Consider the following 18,631-nt stretch of genomic DNA (forward strand, 5'->3'; position numbering starts at 1 on the left):
GCAACAAAGATTCATTCATTCGTTATATATATTTTTTCTTGAATATGTACTTTTTTATGTTTATTTTTCACAAAAAATTAAGTTTTACTTAATTTTAGGCACTCACTTAAATTTTGCAAATTAATCTGCCGGAATAGAATTTTTCGTTTGAAACAAACATTATTCAATTCAGAATATATTTTCTTCACAAATTTAATATCTTTATCATTATTTTTAATAAAATATAAACATTTTACAAAAATTTTTCATGAAATGAATTCGCCGTACTTATGGTTTTTGACATCTACGTAAACCAAATGCAAAAACAAAATACATGTAAAATGTTGTTGTTGCAGAACAGCCACCACCTTATCTGAATTCGCCTTGGTACATAGTATATGCTCTGCTTGCGCACATTTCAAGTTCGTACATTTTTGCCGGCATGGCATGAATATTTTTTACTACGAATAATTTGTGTAGGAAAATATTTTGATATTATAGGCAAGCAATATAAAATATATGTGGGTATTTTAAATATGTTAGCAAGTTGCTGCGAAATATATTGCTTATGAAAAAAATTTTATATTTGTCTGTAAGCTGCAATATGCAATAGCTTGTATGGGTAAATATCTTTCGCAAAAATACTACAAATATTTTAAATGGAAGCAATTAAATATATTATTTGGATAAAATATGTTTACATATTAATATTGCATACGTATGAATATGAGAAAATGTGCATTTTGGTTAATAATATATTAGTAATTTTAATCTCTGGAAGAAACTTTCTGGTATAAAAAGCGATTATGCAGCCGAAGATGGTAATAATAATGCTGATGAAGAGTTTAAAAATGAAACTGGAGCTATCGCAGATGAAACCAATGCTAACGATACCACAACCGAAGTCAACATAAACGTTGTGTCTTTTACTAAAGCCAGTGCAAATGTGCTTATTAATGCCAACAATGAATATGCCAATGATGTCAATTATGCTGAATGTAATAATGCACAGTGGGGCAGAATCGAAATTTTTTGGAAATAAATCTGGCATTTCTAAACGGCTGATCCGATCGGTATAAAATTTGACGAAAGCGTAGCCAAGGAGTATTCGAGTTTAAGTTTTGAAGATGAACCCCGCAGATGCCCCAGGGACGGCGCTGTGGCGGCTTAAATTAGGGTACCTACGACATGTAAAATGTTTAAACTCGCGCTCGACGAGATCTTGAAAAAACATGCTTGGACATACTACTTATCTCTTATAATATCCGAGTTATAGGCATTTAAAAATTTAGTGATACAAAATTTACCATACCTTGGTCCGCCTTTTTTTGAATACCGGGCGTAATTTTGGACCAAATGGACTCAATTCTTGTTAGTTAGACAACAAAATTTCCAATAATATACAAAAAATTTCAGATCAATATCATTTACAGATCCAAAAATATACGTTTTTTAATTTAAAAATTCAAAAAATTTTCGATTTTTGCCGTTTTTTTACCAAAAATGTGTCTTAACTCTTTTATTAGTTAGTTAGTTTGAAAGGAGGATGAATATACATCAAATCCGAAGAAATACACCTAGGCCTCTATCGGGCCTGTTGTGCGCTCCTTAACCAGTGCCTCAGGTGGGAATCGAACCCACCACCTCCGGTCTACCAGACTAGAACACTAACCACTAACCTACCGGAGGCCACTAACTCTTTTATTAATAAAATAAAATTTTCTTTAAGAACATGTAACAATTTTATAGTTTTCTAAAAGGTATCTTTACGCGAAACGCTTTGGCGTAAAAAACTTGTCCTATTTTTTGAAAATGTTGCCACTGCGTCCTTCCGAATATGACCTATTTTTTATCAAAACTTCAACTTTGGGCGACATGTTCTAAAATCCCAAAGCTGGGATCAAAAACTAAAAGCAGTTTTGGAAACCTCAATATGTTTTCTATTTACTCCAAAAGTATTTTCCCAGCCCTGAAAGAAATGTGGACCCTATGGGCAAAAAAGTAAAAAATCCCATTTTTGGGATTTTCATTCCTATTTTTGGGAATTGCGGGATGCCCTTTGACCTTTTCAATTTTTTTTTTTGCATTTTCTTATTTGAAATGACAAATTTAACAAGCGTTGAAAATTTCATTGAGTTTTGTTCATAAATAAAGATTTTGTCAAAATTTTAATAGGGTCGCAGATAGCTACAACAATTTAGTTCATATTTATTCCTTAATATCTTTTTAGTTAGATATGGAAATTCTCTATTCTTTACAAACATTTTCAAGCCAATATCTCAATTACATTCAAAAATATGTTTATTTAAACCTGTATCCTTTAATTTCATATTTTTCATATTTTAGTATTAAATATGACTGAACATATTTAAATCTTATATTTACCTATTTTCTATTTGTTTGCTTATCCTTATAATTGAAAGGTCCTATTATGCTTAAACATGATTGATGGAAAGGTCAGCAATGCCATAACAGAAATAGGACAAGTTTTTTACGCCAAAGCGTTCTGCGTAACGATACCTTCTAGAAAACTATAAAATTGTTATATGTTATTAAAGAAAATTTTATTTTATTAATAAAAGTGTTAAGACACATTTTTGGTAAAAAAACGGCAAAAATCGAAAATTTTTTGAATTTTTAAATTAAAAAACGTATATTTTTGGCTCTGTAAATGATATTGATCTGAAATTTTTTGTATATTATTGGAAATTTTGTTGTCTAACTAACAAGAAAAAATTGAGTCCATTTGGTCCAAAATTACGCCCGGTATTCAAAAAAAGGCGGACCAAGGTATGGTAAATTTTGTATCACTAAATTTTTAAATGCCTATAACTCGGATATTATAAGAGATAAGTAGTATGTCCAAGCATGTTTTTTCAAGATCTCGTCGCGCTTTCAGAAAATATAAAAATCTTTTTATTTGGGTGAAAAACAAAAACATGGCACGAGTTTAAAAATTTTACATGTCGTAGGTACCCTACTTTGAGCCGCCACAGCGCCGTCCCTGGGGCATCTGCAGGGTTCATCTTCAAAACTTAAACTCGAATACTCGAATACGCTCACGCCAAATTTTATCCCGATCGGATCAGCCGTTTAGAAATGCCAGATTTATTTCCAAAAAATTTCGATTCTGCCCCACTGTGCAGCCTTACTCAAGGTTATTTATTCATATAAACAAACCAAAAATACTCAAATGCTATTTATGCAAGTCATAACTTTCTAATTTCGTCACAATTAAAAGTGCAAAAATTAGAAATTGTCTCCCTGTTAAAAATTGTTTGTATGTACTTTCAACATTATTACATACATATGTATTGTGAAGAAAAATATATTCATCGATTCACACTTAAACGTTGACTTTATTGCAATCTAAAACTCTTCCACGAACATGCTTGAAATTATCAAATAGAGCAACAGGCGATCAACAGTTAATAGATACATACATGTATGTTAAATTTAATAAATTATGCTTACTCCACATTTTTTTTAGTTTTTGTATAAATCAATTTTTCTTGATTAATTTTGTTTAAAAAAGTTTACAGGATAATTACAAATATTTTGCATATGCAATTAATTTGGGTCAACAACCCAGCTGCATGGAACTGTTAAATTCAAGGTTAAATTCAACGGAAATTAATGTTCCGTTTTTTTATTTACACACCAATTATTCTACATTACTCTTATAAAAAAACTATCAAAACTATATTTATGCAAGTCATCAGTTTCTAATTTCGTCACAATTAAAAGTGCAAAAAATAAAAAATTTTCTCCATGCTAAAACGTATTTTTTGTATGGGCTTTTAACATACATAATTACATACATATGTATGTATTATTATACATTCTCAATTTTCAGTAAATAAATAATTTCTTCCCTTCTGCAAGTTCACAATTTTATAAAAAAATATTTTCTTTTCCACAATTTCAAAAAAAATATTATCTTCTTCACTGAAAACAAATGAGAAGGCAGATTTTCTTCTGCCTTCCCATTTCAATACTACTTTTGTCCATTACAACACAATTAAATATTATATTCTAACCATATTTATCGGGCAGGGTGACGATGACCATATGCCCGTTGTAGTGTAGCAGACCAGAGTCTCTGGTGGGAATCGAACCCACAGATACACTACCAACTCCACAGAAATATATTTTGTGCAAAAGATATACATAAATACAAATTAACTATTATATAATTTCAGGAATATTTTTATAATACTGTCTTTTGTCTTTTAAAACGTAATGAATTAGGTAAGATTATACTACAGTAACGATGAAATGGATTTATATTGGAGGAAATGTTATAAATGTAGATTTCAGCAAATTGAGGATCAAAGTCTTTATCCGAGATGTTAAAATTATGTCCTGAATACATAAAACCTTCCGTAAGTTAACTCTTAATACACTATAAATTAGATTATTTTTAACTAACTTAAATTTTACAGATTAACATAGATTTTAATCTGAAGCTAAACCAGTGAAAACCAAGTGGGTTTTTACGGAAAATATGTAATTTGTTACATCTGTTTCAGACTAAAGTACCAAACGTTTCTGTTACAACAATGCTGAAAAATTTGAAGTCGTGCAATGATGGTAAGCTGCTATGTTATTGACTTTTATATAATTGACATTTAACATTTACATAATCACATTTTATTTCTTTTTTTATCAGGATAGAGGATATTTTCTATTCTATATTTCCTCCATTACTTGTTTCCACCTCAGCAGAAATTAGTTACTGAAAAAGTCGGAGTCCAAACCAGAAAAAAGTTTACCGTAACAGATTCTCTTACTTCGTTTGCCATAGTTGCAGAAACCAAAGAGAAGCTGAATATGAAATTAAAACTCCTTAAACTTCAACATAGTACAATCCAACCACGGTTGCTTAAAACTTAAAAATTATTTCTCAATTTTATGTTACTTTAAAAATTATTTATTTATTTATATCCTCAAATGTACAATATAATATTATATTTTATTGTAATAGCATTACATACGTATATATATTTTTAAATAAAATAAAAGTAAAAATAATTTTTTTTTATTATTTGGGGCTGAAAAAAAAACAAGTTTGCCAAAAAAATTAGTCAAATCAATGATATTTTTAATTGAAATTAGCATTAAGTCCAACAAAAACAAGTGAGAGTGTTATATTCGGCTATGCCGAATCTCATATACCCACCATCAAACCGTATGCCTTAAAAGGAATGCTCCCCAATAAACACTCAGTCATCAAATTAACTGAAGAAGATCTTATATGAGAGATAGGGTTAATAATTGACCGTTTTTCATAAAATTTTTTGCACCAATTTAGGTTCATACAAAACATCTTTACATCGAATATCACTTTCCGACACTTTCGCATGAAATTCGTTAGGAAGATTTATGTTCCTATAAATGTTTCCTATATAAAATTTCATAACTGTTCACGTATTTTTAAGTCAGCAAAGATCGTTAAAATAATTTTTTTATGGAAATATCCTCAATACATTTTGTAGAGAGAATTTAACTCGTATAAAAATATGTGTGTCGAATTTCATCGCTTTTCTGTATTCTGTATTTTTAAGCCAGTAATGATCGTTTAAGTAATTTTTTATATAGGGTGTAGGGTCAATTATGGACTGATCCACATATAGATTGATAGAAAGATTTTGGCTTCATTTAAACTTATGTGTGTCAAATTTCATCACTATACCGTAGCCAGTAATGAGCGTTAAAGTCATATTCTGAAGGGGACCTTATAGGGGCGGGGGTGTACGGTCAATTATGGACCGATCAACATAAAATTAGGTAGGGAAATTTTGGATCATATGAAACTTATGTGTGTTAAATTTTATCACTATACTCATATTTTTAAGCCAGTAATGAGCGTTAAAGTCATTTTCTGAAGGGAACCTTATATGGGAGGTAGGGTCTATTATGGACCGATCCTCATAAAATTTGGTAGAGAGGTTTTGGATCATAAGAGACTTTTTATGTCAAATTTCATTGTTATACTAGTATTTTTAAGCCAGTAATGACCGTCAAACTAATTTTTTGAAGGGGACCTTATATATGGTTAGGGTCAACTATGGACCGATCCACATAAGACTTGATAGAGAGATTTTGGCTAAATTGAAACTTATGGTTGTCGAATTTCATCACTATACTCGTATTTTTAAGTCAGTAATGAGCGTTAAAGTAATTTTCTGAAGGGGGCCTTATATGGGGGTTAGGGTCAATTATGGACCAATGCTCACAAAATTAGGTAGGGAGATTTTGGGTCATATGAAACTTATTTATGTCGAATTTCATGTCTATACTCGTACTTTTGAAACAGATATGCCCATTAAAGCTGTTTTTCGGGGGTCCACTTGTATGGGGGATATCCGAAAACGTGGACCGATATTGCCCATTTTCAATACCAAACAAACCTTACCTATAGAGAAAATTTCAATCCTCTATCTCGTTCCTTTCGGACTCTATCGTGCTTTCAACAGACAGACAGACGGACATGGAATATATGTATATACTTTTGTGGGTCTATGACCAATATTTAGATGTGTTACAAACGGAATGACAAAATCAATATACCCCCCATCTTTTTTGATGGTGGGTATAAAAATGGTTGTCTTAATAAAAACAATTATCAATTTTTTTTCTAATTACTCAACAAATTTTATAATCAAACCAACAAATTATTTTATCGAAAAATAAGTAAAAAATTTAACAAAAACTATAGTGGGGAGGGTATTATACGTTTGTGTTGATGTTTGTAACGCATAAAAATATTGGTCATACACCCACCTTTAAGAGTATCGATGGACTCAGAATCACTTTCTGAGTCGATTAAGACATGTCCTTCCGTCTGTCCGGCTGGCTGTCCATGTAAACCTTGTGCGCAAGCTACAGGCCACAATTTTCAAGATATTTTGATAAAATTTGCACCATACGAGTTTTCAATCGTTTTCAAGGACGATGCCTATTGAAAATGGTTGAAATCGGTCCATTATTTCACCTAGCCTCCATACAACCTTACCTTCCGATTTAGGGTTTTTAACTCATAACTACGTCAAATATACTACTCATCTCTTCAAAAATTAGCTCAACTAAGGCCTAAATGACCATGCCAATTTTTATAATGATCGGCCGTCGTTTGACCCTAGCCCCCATGCAAATCCCCCTTTAAAACATAACTTAGACGTCCAAAAATTTACTTATAACCATTAATATCGCGATGAAATTCAGCACAACTAACCATTATATAAAATTACATCCCCCAATTTGTTGAGGATTGGCCTATATTTGACCCTAACTCCCATGTAAAGCCTCCTTTAGAAATTTAGTTTTTCATCAATAAATAAATAAATTCGTGGGTAATGCACACTGTTACGTATATGTAATGTCTTCTAAAATCCAAAGCAGGTAACATAGAAAAAAATTAAATTTCAATCGGTTTATATTAGGGTGATCGATTATTCGACATTTTTCAAAACCCGGTTTTCGAATAGTTCGAATAGTTGAAAAATCGGTTGATATTTTTCAAATTCAGAAAAAACCGGTTAACCGGTTTTTCATTATAAATTAAAAAAATATATTTTAATTTGAAAAACCTAATGTTTATGTTTAAATTTGATTAATAAAACATGGCCCGAAATGATTTTTAACAGTTTAAAAGATTATAACTTTAGATCTAGTCGTCTGATTTACATTATTTCTTTAATATACAAAATTAGGAAAAAAGTGCTTATTTTAAAAGCCCTGTTTAGGAAATTTGCATAGGCATTCCAACACTTCCATAAAATTTCAGCCGTAAATTAATTATTGTAATTGGAATATAATCTTAAGATTGATAAAATTTTATCAAACAGTTATCCATTTTACAAAAAAGTTTAACCAAAGGAGCTGTAGAAAAATATACGCTAGTTCCTCGACTCGAATATTTTTAAAATTTAGACGGGCTGTATTATTATTTACTTAAAATTTTCATTTAAATAATCTTTGAATACAAAGCAAATAAAAGTATTCGAAACCGGTTTTTAAAAAGTGAAAAGACCGGGTTATTCGATATTCGAAAAATCAACATTAAGAAAAAACCGACACTGGTAAAGCAGAAAAACCCGGTTTTAAAACCGGTTGAAAAATCGAGTCGATCACCCTAGTTTATATACACAAGAAAACTGTCATATCCAAATTTCACATTTTTACCTTACGTAGATCGCCGTAGGCAATTTCATCACTCTACTCGTTTTTTAACTCAGTCATGAGTGTAATAGTAATTTTTTGAAGGGGACCTTATATGCGGGAAGGATAAATTATGAAACGAACACATACAATTTTGTACAGAACTTGATTATGTATGTCGAATTTCATCGCTATACTCGTATTTTTAAATAAGGAAAACTCGTGTTTTAATAAGCAAAACCCTTTCCTGAAAGGATCCTTATATAGAGGCTATGGTCATTTATAAATTAATCCTCATTAAATTCGGAATGAAGAATTATGTTTCTAAGTATAAACTTTTTATGTCGATTTTCATCGCTGTACTCAAAATTTTCTGAATCATAATCATATAATTAAGTGAGGAGGTCCTTATATGAGGAGTAGGGTGAATTATTGATTGTTTTTATAAAATTGTTTAGATATTGGTTCTTACATCGACTATCATCGCTTTACTAGCATTTTTATGCCAGTAGTAATTAGTGTTAAAGTAATTTTTTGAAGGGCTTATATGGGCGGGTAGGACGAGTGACACTTTCATCATGAAATACGGTAGGAAGATTTAAGTTCCTATAAAAGTTTTTTATATCAAATTTCATAACTATACACGTATTTTTCAGCCAGCAATGATCGTTTTTTTTCTAAAGGGGACCCTATATGCGGGTAGGGTAAAATATAGACCGATCCTCAATAAATTTGGTAGAGAGGTTTTGACTCGTATAAAACTTATGTGTATCGAATTTCATCGTTTTACTCGTATTTGTAAGCCAGTAATGAGCGTGAAAGTATTTTTCTGAAGGGGATCTTATATGGGGGTAGGGTCATTTATGGACCGATCTACATAAAATTTAGTAGAGATGTTTAGACTCCTAAAACACTTACATATGTTAGATTTCATCGCTATGCTCGTATTTTTAAGTCAGTAATAAAGCTTATTTATGTTAAAGCCCATTAAAGCTGTTTTTCGGGGGTCCACTGGTATGAGGCTATCCGGAAACATGCACCGATATTGCCCATTTTCAAAACAAACAAACCTTACCTATAGAAAATATTTGCGGAAAATTTCAAAAACACGGACGGACATGGCTATAACGTATTAAAATTTAATAGGCACCGAGAATATATATACTTTTGTGGGTATCTGATCAATATTTCGATATGTTACAAACGGAATGACAAAATCAATATACCACCACCATCAAATATGGACCAAGCCCGATAAAGTTTTGTGAATATATTTATATTTACATAATATTTATTTTTTAAGTTAATTTTCGACATTCAAGTAATTTTCGGAAGGGGACTTTGTATGGGAGCCAGGGTCAACTGAGGCCCGATCTTTATGAAATTTGGCAAAGTCATCAAGGCTTGTAGAAAACTTAGTTGTGCTGCTTTTTATCGATATACAGGTATATTTAATACAATTATAAGCTCAGAAACCCTTTTCGAGGTGTTCTGTTGTATGGGGGCTAGGTGAAATAATGAACCGATTTTAACCATTAAAAAAGAGTGTGTGCCAAATTTCATCCAATTATCTTGAAAATTGCGACCTGTACCTTGCGCACAAGGTTTACATGGACAGCCAGCCAGACGGACGAACGGACATAGCTAAATCGGCTCAGAAAACGATTCTAAGCCGATTGGTATACTTTAAGGTGGGTATAGGACGAATATTTTTTTATGTTACAAACATCAGCACAAACCCAATATACCCTGTGGTGTAGGGTATAACTTTCTTATATTTTATCTAATTTAACTTATAATCTAATTAATTTATCTTAAACGTAATTTTTTTTATTAAATTGCTAAAGCTTTTCTTCTTTACTTGCATCTAACTTATCTTAAAACTTTAATTTTCTTAAATTTTATCTAATTTTTTATTCTAATCTTAACTTAATTTCAATTTAATTAACTTAAGTTTATCTAAAATTAAACTCAATTCTAACTAAAATTAACCTATAATTTTAATACACTTACACATCTGGACAAAAAAATAAATACACCAGTAAAAGTTCTGTTTAAAAGCTTACAATAATATATTAATTGAAGATAAATTAAAAAGTGAACCTAATTAATTTTTTTAGAAGATTTAAAATAAAAATACGAAAGAAAAATAAATTAAAATCCTAAACAGCTTTCAGTCTTCTTAAAAATGTTTTAAAATGGTGGACAAAAAAATAAGTACATTCAGCAAAGTTACCAGAAAAGTAAATCTAATTCAATTTTTTTTAATTTTTTTGTTCATTATAACATTTGTTTGCTAGTATGCAGTGTAACTACTATTAATTTAAATAACTTTGATACTGGTGATCAGTTTACGGTAGGTTTCCACTGGTATTTCGTACCACATTTTCTGGATAAAGGCCCGTAATTGGTTATTATTTTGAAAACTTTCATTAGCTGCTCTTCTTTTTCATTGTCCCTAAAGGTTTACTATTTGGTTGAGGTCAGATGACTGACTTGGCCAGTCCAGTAAGACAACTTCGTTATCTTTAAATCAATCCTGACACAACTTTGAGGTGTGCTTAGGATCATAATCTTGGTGGAAAGAGGAAAGAGAGGCATATTTTTTCAGCAGAGGGCAACATAATATTTTCTAGGATGTACATGTATTGAAATCTTGTCATGGTATCGGAAATCCGATGAATAGGACTAATACCGTTCCACGAAAAACAGCCCTAAACCACTATGTTGCTTCCGCCGTGTTTGACCATCTTACTAAAACGAACATGAGATTCTTTACCTTTGGGGCATTGTACATTCCTTCCTAGCCAAGCCATTTCCTAACAAATAAATTTTAGTGTCGTCGGTCCATACGATATTACGCCATATTTTTTCACCTTTTGGTCCGGACCAATTTGAGTGAATTCTGGCGAAAGTTAGCCGTTTCTTTATTTTTTTGCCGAAGCAAATGAATTCTTCTGGCTATTCTACCAGGTAAATTGACATTGTATAGTCTTCAACGTTTGTCTGCATAAATGGCTCTGGAAGAGATGAAAGAGTATTTTTTGCCATAGCAATTATACGATTATCTGTTGTTGGAGATGTTTTCTTTGGTCTTCCACGGTGTTCAGCTGATGGTTGTCTCTTAAGCGCATTTTGTACAAAAGATAAGGAACGATCCAAGGTTGCGATAATAAAACGAAGACTTTTTTCCTTATATATTAGCGTCAACGTAGTTCTCTTCTTTTCGGTAGTACAAAGCTTGCCTCAACTCATCTATTAAATATTTTCCCATTTATTTTATAATAACTAAAAGGGAATTAAAAAAAAAATCACAAACCTTTTCAAAAAATCCGATTAAAAACTTAAAAATACAAATATAATTAAAATGTATTGATTTTTTTGTCGAAGCAATGAAAGCTCCCCACGAACAAAAATGTCAACATTTTAAAATGAAAGATAGTTTTGCTTTTTTCTAACAATAAATGGTATTGTCATATCGAAACCGATAAAATAACATAGAGTTTCCACTAACACTTAATGCCACATGCAAATATAATACATGAAAATGTATTGAATGTAAGTGTATTTTTTTTTGTCCATGTGTGTATACACTAACACTTTATACACCCTACACACATAAACACTAACATACATACATAAATACATGCAAAACCTATAAAATATGAGAATTTAAAATTCAAAATTATAATAAACCCAAATTCAGCATCACTTCAGGCCTGTTGTCATCATTGGATTATGTTTCGTAAGTTTTAAATTGTTTAGTATTCATTTAAATTCTCTATGTATATAAGTATTCTAAATTAAATGTTTGTTTAGTTTTGTTAAAACATTTATTTTATTAACATTATATTTTAATGATTTATGTTAATAACATTGGAAAGTAAACTTAAAATTTTGATTGTTGAGTATTTCAATTTAGAATACTTGGAAAAATAATAATAATAATAAAACTAGACATTTACACTACACAACAAAAATTAAACAATATTTTATTTTTTTTAACATGTTAAGATTCAATTTTAATAATAAATATTATTAATTTTATTTAAATTATGATTATTTAAAATTTTTCTAATTCGACGAAAGGTTAGTTAAACATTTACAGTTAGGGAATCATTATAGGGCCATCTTGCAGATTCTTCTTTTTAAAGATAGTAAGGTTGAGAGGGTCTAGACAGAGAAGTAATGTCACCAACTTCTCTTGTGATTTAGGTTCAAACTTTGTTTATTTCTTTATTTTGTTTAGTTAATATTTTGATAGCTAAACTAAACAAAATAAAGAAATAAATAAAGTTTGAACCTAAATCACAAGAGAAGTCTCTGTCTAGACCCTCTCAACCTTACTATCTTTAAACAAGCAAGAGTGCTATATTCGACTGTGCCGAATTTTATGTACCCTTCACCATAGTGTATTTAAAAATTATCAATTTTATAAAATTTAAATTTATTTAATTTTCCCGACTATATCATTATTATAGCAATAGCGAAACAAAACAAGTAGGAAAGTATAGTCGGGCATGGCCGACCATATAATACCCCACACCATGAGTATATTTTAAAAATTTTTATTTTTCATAACGAAACTTTTATGTTGAATTTTACCTTAATTGCAAAGTATGTAAGCAATTTTCTAAATGAGGCTTCATATAGGAGTATAGGTCAAACATTGGCCGATCCTCATTAAATTTGGGAAAAGGATATATTTCTAAATAACAGTTAGTTTTGTTGAGTTTCATTGCGATACAAATGGTTACAAGTCAATTTTAGACGTTTAAGACTTTTTTGAAGGGGCGTTTGTATGGGGGCTAGCAAATAAGGGCCGATCATTACGAAAATCTTCAATGTCATTTATACTTTTATAAAACTTATTTGTGCCAATTTTTAGAGAGATAGTAGTATATTTCACGTAATTATGGCATAAAAAGTCCAAATCGGGAGGTACTAGGGGCTAGGTGAAATAATGGACCGATTTCAACCATTTTCAATAGGCTTCGTCCCTGTGCTAAAAAACATGCTTGGTTCAAATTTCATCAAATTATCTTGAAAATTGCGGCCTGTACCTTGCGCACAAAGTTTACATGGACAGCCAGCCAGCCGGATAGACGGACGGACGGACATGTCTTAATCGACTCAAAAAAATGATACACAAAAAAAAAACAAAATACACAAAGCAATGAAACCAACAGACATCCAAACATACGGAACTGAATACACCAAGAAAACAAAAACAATATGCACAAGGCAATGAAACACACAGCCATCCAAACATACGAAACTGTGCCCCGTTTCTGTAATTTTCTCATCGAGAAAATCTGTCGAAAAATTCATGATCATCTTGTGTAAACTAGGGTGAATACAAGAAATTTAAAAATTTCTTATTAATGAGTACAGTTTCAAAATAATCAGAGTCACACTGTTAAAAACTGGAAGACTATTATATTTTAAGTTTTTTCTCGATTCGAGAAAATTACAGAAACGAGGTACTGAATACACCAAGAAACAAAAACAATATACACAAGGCAATGAAACACACAGCCCTCTAAACATACGAAACGAAATACTCAAAAAACAAAATACACAACGCAATTAATAAGCAGTGTTGTTGCTTATTTATCAAAGCATGAAAAAAATGTCTTTTTATGAAATTTTCAGAGGTTGTCTTGGATTTTTGCTTATATCTCCGTTGTTTATGGACGGACTTTGCTGATTTTAAATAGAAACTTCTTGAAAACATGTCTGATAGAATTATCGAAGATTTGGATCCCGAAGATATCTGGGTTCTTCAGAAAACTGATTTCAACAGGCAGACAGACAGACGGACATGGCTTAATCGACTCCGCTATCTATAAGGATTCAGAATATATATACTTTATAGGGTCGGAAAATTATATTTTGGAAATTACAAACGGAATGACAAACTTATATATACCCTTCTCACGAAGGTGAAGGGTATAAAAAAAGAATCTGCAACATAGCCCTATAATGATTCCCTAACTGTAAATTTTAAATAATCATAATTTAAATAAAATTAATAATATTTATTTTTAAAATTAAATCTTAACATGTTAAAAAAAATAAAATATTTTTTAATTTTTGTTCTGCAGTGTAAGAGCGGGTTTTTGAGTTGGCAATCAAATGCCAATTAATAATCAGATTAGTTAATCTAAAAACAAATTCAATCTGATGTTAATACCCTTTGATGTTTTTGAGTACAAGATTAAACTTCGCAGTGTTGCCTTACAAAACAACAGAAAACGTCACTGTTTGTTATCAAACCAATGCATGTTTTATAAAAAAGAAGACAATTGTAAATTTAATATGAAAATTAATGAAAACTTAAATTTAAAACAAAAAAATTTATTTTGAAGTGCCCATGTTTATATTTATAAAAATTGTATTAATTTTTTTGCATCAGCTGTTTAGACTTTTGCATTTCATGTTTAAGTTTAAACCACCTCCATTGGGCGCTTAAACTTGCAAACAAAATTAACTAATTGATTATTCAAAAACAACTTTCGAGGATTAATTTTAATTTAACCGCTAATCTTTCACCTAAAGATTGGCCCTAAATTTCTTGTTTTATTATTATTATTATTTTTCCAAGTATTCTAAATTGAAATATTCAACAATAAAAATTTTAAGTTTGCTTTCAAATGTTATTAACATAAAACTTTAAAATATTATGTTAATAACATAAATGTTTTAACAAAACAAAACAAACATTCAATTTAGAATACTTATATACATAGAGAATTTAAAAGAACACTTAACATTTTAAAACTTATCAAACATAATCCAACGATGACAACAGGCCTGAAGTGATGCTGAATTTGGGTTTATTATAATTTTGAATTTCTCATATTTTATAGGTTTTGTGTGTAGGGTGTATAAAGTGGTAGTGTATAAGTGTATTGCAATTATAGGTTAACTTTAGTTAGAATTAAGTTTAATTTTAGATAAACTTAAGTTAATTAAATTAAGTTAAGATTAAGCCAGATTAGAATAAAAAATTAGATAAAATTTAAGAAAATTAAAGTTTTAAGATAAGTTAGATGCAAGTAAAGTAGAAAACCTTCAGCCATTAAATAAAAACATTAGGTTTAAGATAAATGAATTAGATTATAAGTTAAATTAGATAAAATTTAAGATAGTTTTAAGATAAAAATTATAGTTTTAATAGCTTTAAGACAAAATTAGGTTTAGTTTATCGTTTAAATTAAACCAAATTAGTTTTAGAGACTTTTTTGAAGATAAAAATAGTTTAGATTTATCAATAAAGTAAGATGAAATAAGTTTTAGTGATTAAATCAGTTTAAATTTTAAGTTTATGTAGATTTTAGATAAGTTTTTGCGGATTTTAGGTTAGATAATTATTTGAATGTTTAGTTCAAGTTTGATTAGAGATGAATTTCGGAAAGATGCTGAGGGTTTGCGATACTAGTTGCTAAATTATAAAAGTTGAGGAGTCTGATTCAAAATTATTCAAATCCGGTGAAATTGGCATATACAATTGAACAGATTATTCTTCAATTAACAAATCTTGATGTTCAAAATTAAATTGAATGAAATTATTATGTTCCGGATGAAAAATTCCTTTCCAAACCTATGCATAAAACAAATCCTTTAATAAGGTCATTAAATTTTGAAATTATATTAAGTTTACCTTAATTTCCTTCAAGAAACCGTTTATTTCTGAAGATGTTTAATCAATAATCCCACAAAAGTATATTTTAATAAAACGGATATTCTTATAAATATTCTATTTTTATTTCGAAATGAAAAAATTGAAGTACAAATTTTTCAATACATACACAAGTTTGTATAAAATTGTTATTGAAAAATTTTAAAGTACTTTACACCCAACAAAAATTTTGGAAACACATAGCCCTCACAAAACAGATACAGCTTAAGATATGCGCTAGCAGATCGGGAACTGGATCTGGAAAGGGCGATTTTAAAACTAAATAATTTTACCTATGCTTTGACCTCACAGCTTTTATATTAATAACCTTTTAGTTAATCAAATATTTGTGGAAATAGGGTTTCTCATCTTTTCTAATAGAACAAGCAAAGATTTAAATATTTTAAATCTATTACAATTACAAGTTTTTCGCAGCATTATAAACACGATTTTCTATAATATTTTATAGCGCCATAAAATAAGCTTAAAAAATATTTATTAACTTCCAGGTATGCATGTATGTGAAATATTTAAGGAAATTTAGATATGTGTACTGTTGTTCAGAAATTGTTTATACTAAATTCATTTTACTAAAAAAAATTAATTATATACGGTTAAAGTGTTTTTACAGCTATATCTGTAGATAAAAGCTATCAAAATTAAATTGATTTTCGGAAGAGGCTTTGTATGGGACCGATCGAACCCATATTTTGGACCGATTTTGGACGAAAAAAAAATTAAAATAAAATTTTGTATACAAAAGAAATGTCTATGTTAAATTTTGCATGAATATCGTTGTTTGGTAATGAGTAATATGAATTTAAGTGATATATTGGAGGGGACCTTATATGGGAGCTATGGCCAAATATGGGAATTATTTTCGGAAGGGGAACTTGTATGGCAGCTATACCAAATAGGGACCGATCGTGAGAAATGTTTACAGTATCATTTCTATATATAAAGGCAATATTTGTGCCAAAATTGGATTCCATTATTTGGTAATGAGTTATGTGTGTTTATGTGATTTTCCTGAGGGGACCTTGTATATGAGATTTGAACAAATATGGTCCGATAGTGGACAAATTTTACAGTATCATTTCTGTGTATATAAGCAATATTTGTGCAAAATTTTTTATGGATACCATTATTTGGTAATGAATTATGTGCGTTTAGGTGTTTATCGGGAGGGAGCTTTGTATGGGAACTATGACCAAATATGAACCGATTCAGAAAATTTTTCCTCTACATGAATTTAATTGACATACAAGTAAAAGTTTGTAAAGATATTTTTTATTGCCAGGAATATGTACATTTGTATCGGAGGTATATGAAAGTGTGGACCGATTCCGCCCATTTTTAAGAGGAATCAAGCTTTCATATAGAAACAATTGTGTGCTGATTATTATGAATTTATATCGCATAGTTTTTGTAAATATTGTATTAGAATGTGTTAAAAAAGTTTAATTTTTTCGGAGTTTTTTTAAATTTTAATTCATAACTGTCTCTGATGTAAACCGATTTTGCTCATTTTCAATACCAAACTGCCAAGGACAATAGTGAATCTTTTAGCCGAATTTCATTAATTTATTTAGCATAATTTTTCCGTGAGCCTGTTTTACATAGACAGACTGGCGGACAGACGGACATAGCTAAATCGACTCAGAATTTGATAAGGACCCGGAATATATATGCTTTGTTGGGAGTCAGATGAATATTTCTAGGTGTTACACACGGAATGACAAACTTATATATACCCTCTATCACCACTGTTTGTTGCGCTTTAAGTAAATACATAAGCTAAAGTATTTACTTGTTTCTTCTTCATTCATAAGTAGTCACCTTACGGTTGGTCAATTTGACTATCATATCGTTCAATTAAATTTGACAAAATTAATTTTCGTTTAATATTGAACAAATTTAGTGAAAATAATTCAAATTTAATTTATTAAATATATATTTCTTTGATATCATCAATAAAAATTTTGATTTTTTTATAAAAGTTACAAACTTTTATTCAATAATAAATTTTGTGTTTTAAACTTGCGATTTGAATGGAAGAAAAGGCAAAACACGTCTATTACACCATTTTATCGCTTTATAAGAGCTTCGGATTCGGTTATTAGTTTTGAAGCGCAATATAGAGTTCATGAAGACACACTTATGACTTATGTTTAGATTTCTTGACAACTTCTGAGGGCACTGAACCTGGTGAAATTGAGATAAAGTCATAATTTGACTTTACCACCCTGCGACGTAGAAATGTTTGAGGGCGATTACCTTTCATGGCCCACCTTTCGTTATTTGTTTGCGGCTTTATACATAAATAGCTCTCATCTTACTGACATTGAAAGGTTATGTCTCTTGCTACGTAAGACTAGTGGCGACACAAAGAAAATTGTATCACAATGTCCGCTTTTAGATAAAGGGTTTCAAATGGCTTGGCAAGTATTAAATGCAGCAAATGAGAATACGCGTAGGTTGGTTAATAACCAATTAAAAGCGCTTTTTAGTCTTCCAGTCTTGGAAAAAGGGTATTTTACAGGCCTCAAAGAGTTACAAGGAGGCATTAATAGTGCAGGGCCAATGTACGCGGCGTGCGGCTTCAAGCGGCAGCAGCATTACCAGCTTTAATAAAATTAATGTGTTTACAAAATTTTCCATATAAAAATATTGACACATTACGAATATTTTGATTTGGCAATGATGAGCGACGCGGCAAAGTTAAATATTGTTCAACTTTTCCGCACGGCCGCTTGAAAATCAATTGTCATACAAAATTTTTTATGTTATCATTTTTAAAATCAG

At 30.1% G+C, this 18,631-nt stretch overlaps 1 protein-coding gene and 1 long non-coding RNA gene across 2 annotated transcripts in view; one reads left to right on the plus strand and one right to left on the minus strand.

The window, feature by feature from the left end:
* The window catches only part of LOC119603820 (ephrin type-B receptor 1-B), a 208,674-nt gene that overhangs the window by 164,278 nt on the left and 25,765 nt on the right, over positions 1-18,631 (minus strand). The gene's annotated exons all lie outside the window — the stretch shown is intronic.
* On the plus strand, positions 3,289-4,901 carry LOC119603819. The gene is made up of 4 exons (XR_005231431.1): positions 3,289-3,424; positions 4,231-4,364; positions 4,425-4,572; positions 4,652-4,901. It is a non-coding gene; the product is annotated as an uncharacterized LOC119603819 (long non-coding RNA).

The sequence above is a fragment of the Lucilia sericata genome, unplaced genomic scaffold (assembly GCF_015586225.1).
Source record: "Lucilia sericata isolate MDLA Ls3-8-SP2 unplaced genomic scaffold, ASM1558622v1 Contig000342F_arrow, whole genome shotgun sequence".
NCBI classification, from domain to species: domain Eukaryota; kingdom Metazoa; phylum Arthropoda; class Insecta; order Diptera; family Calliphoridae; genus Lucilia; species Lucilia sericata.